We start from the raw sequence: 2,958 nt of genomic DNA on the forward strand, positions 1-2,958 counted from the left end.
ATGGAATTTGGAACGTCTCGTACCCTCGAATAAGACGCTGGAATCCCTGCGCTCTCTGAAGAAGGCGGATGGTAAACTTAGCGAAGATTCTTATGGACTTGAATTAATAATCAAAAATCCTTCTGCTGGACAAAACTGGGTATTTTTATTCGATTGATTTTCTTGACATTTTCTGCGATTTCATTAGTGTCTGTGATTTTAAGGCGATCGTGTAAAAGTGTGTAAAACGTGCGAACGAAATCAGTGCAAATGTGAATAAACCTTGTGAAAGTGAATCGTGTGAAAAGAGACCTAGGTGTTCATCAAATGTTAGCTGGTACAGTAAGAACTTGCATCTTCAGTTCCACGAACATTTTACAACCTGTCGCCCCTCCTTTCTTATCGATTCCGGACGGAATACCTCGTCCTACATCAGACGCCTTCCATCAGCCTGGCTTTCTATTTTTCAAGAAAGTCATCCGGTTGAAGTGTAAATTGAACCATCGGATGCATCGCTCGAAACTACACGGCTCCGTCAATTACACAACCGACGATCGTGCTCGTTCTCTCCTCTTAGGAGTCGATTTCGGTTCCACATCGAACGATTCTCGAATCCCGCGTGCAAGTGTGGAGACTGGAAAATCGGGATTCGAAGCGAGGATCAGACAGAAACGAGGCGCGCTGGCGACACGAAGAACGTTCGCCGACGTCGACGATGACTCCGCCAGACGACAGCCCGACGAAAGCTTGTATTTTCAATTCCACGGCGAGGCAGCGCTCGTCCCGTCTTCGCGTCAACGCGCTGCTAAGGGAGCTGAAAGGGGACGCGTTGGTTCGTTTAGAAACGCTTGTCCTCCGACGTGGCTCGCGTTACTCCCGCATGCACGACCATGGAATTCGGTTCGGGACGGATGATTCTTGCTCGTCGTGCCGGTCTCGATTTTCTTTCTGGTGGTGGAAATGGTATCTGTAATTCCATTGCCCTAAGTTTATAAAGATTGTACCACTTTTCATTCGAGGATCCCTTGATTGCGTGTTTGTGAGCTATATTCACGTTCCTTGTACGGTTTCGTCAACCGACCAGCAATTCTTTCAAAGAATCTGAACTCTGAATTATCCATAAGTGGTCTATGGCAAGAAAGCTGACTGTGTACCGTAAACTATAAATTGTACATCTGCAGGCTGCATTCGGAAAATCATACGTTTTTCAGGGAAAAACTTCACCCACTTTTTTAGTCCATCCTACATTATTTACAACATAGGTAATAAATGAACGTTACCAATCACACACCTGCCACACCTAATTTTCCTCCCGAAGTGTTCGTCTCTCCTATACAAACACACACACACGCATGAAAACACAATTCACTTGCACACGATACTTTGCCATTGGACGAAAAAGTATATTTCATTCGATACTGGTCCGAAACACACCATTCTATAAAACGTCATTTCAATGGAAATATTGAAAAATATTCTATTGAACTGGAACTTCAGTTTCCAATTTTATTTCATTCGAACGTCGTCTTTTTCAAGTAGCACTCCTGAGATTAATTTGTCGCGAAAAAGTAACTCTAATATCGCGAACACGATCGATTCGTCATCGCGTCACGAGTTTGGAACCGTGTGTAACATTCTTTCAAAGTTCATTCTGCTGCAATGTTGTACCGGCGGTTCGATCAAATGATAATCTGGCGGCGGAATACTCAATGAACGTGGTTGACGGTGTAATATTAAATTACCTTCGGTATGTTTAATTCATGGCGCAGTCGCACGCACTGGAATCTCCTCCCCCACCCCGTCCATTAACAAACAAACAATACCATAACTTTCTACTGTTTGAAAATTTCGTGTTGCCGAACAGCCTATTAATCCACAGGTTATTAAAAAGTTAATTGAAATGGGGGTACGAAACGCGTTTCACTTCGATAAAAAGACACATATGGGATCATCACAGCATCAAATATTTGTATAAACCCCTGCATATCGCACATAGAAACTTTCAAAAGTGCTTGATAATGGTTAAAATTCAATGAATAAAAAAACAGCACAGAGAACAGTGTTCTTGCAGGAAAGCATACACGGAAAATACGGTAAAAATTGCGTCAGCCTACAATACCGCCATCGAGAGATTCGGTGTCAAAACTCAGGAGACCTTTGTTTTCCAAATTGGTCGTACCAGAGGGTTGATAGGCTTTTACCACCCTCCGTTCCCGACCAGAGAGCGAGCGCAAAAATCGCGAGCTGAAAAGACCTCGTCGTAAATATTCCGCGGCGGTGACGAGGGGGAGGCGTGGCCCGTGTGCAAAAATCTGCCGGAAAGATTCATTCTCTCAGGTGGTCAGCCGGAAATAACCGTGAAAAGGAAAATAGTAAAACGAAGGTGAAAGAACAGCGAACGGACCGCCGCCGTCGTAGTCGGTCCCAGCGTTCTTTTAGGGTGGGTGTCGCGCGTTTACCACGGACGGGGATGAGTTATGTGCGGCGTGCATACCATAAATTTAATATGCCGAGTAGAAAGGCTATCGGAATTGAACCAGGAACGATGCCCTTCCGCTCCCGACCCGGAGGAACGGGATCTGAATTCTATTCGCTCCCGGCATATCGTGGGTCCTACCTCTGTCTGTATGCTGGTCCACGATCCACCGTGGTTTCAAAAGCCGCGAACCAGTCGGTTAAGGACTCTACACGCGTTTCCGGTTCGTTGCGTGCACCACTTTTTGTGTCAGGACGTTTGCACGATGGATTTTGTGATTCCGATACCAGGAACACCGGTAACAATTCGAGACACAGGAGAATCATCGTGAGTCAATCCAACAAGGTTTTGCATATCATTGAGATGTACAGCAAATCATCGATGAGTGCTCGAAGGCTTCTCTGCAGTGAGTGTTCAGTATATGAATGAAAGATTTGTATCGAACATTGGTATTTGTTGAGTTCTAACATATTGTCCCTTCTGAAAGAAGAAGAAGAAGAAGA

Source organism: Dufourea novaeangliae, unplaced genomic scaffold (genome assembly GCF_001272555.1).
Source record: "Dufourea novaeangliae isolate 0120121106 unplaced genomic scaffold, ASM127255v1 scaffold228, whole genome shotgun sequence".
NCBI lineage: Eukaryota > Metazoa > Arthropoda > Insecta > Hymenoptera > Halictidae > Dufourea > Dufourea novaeangliae.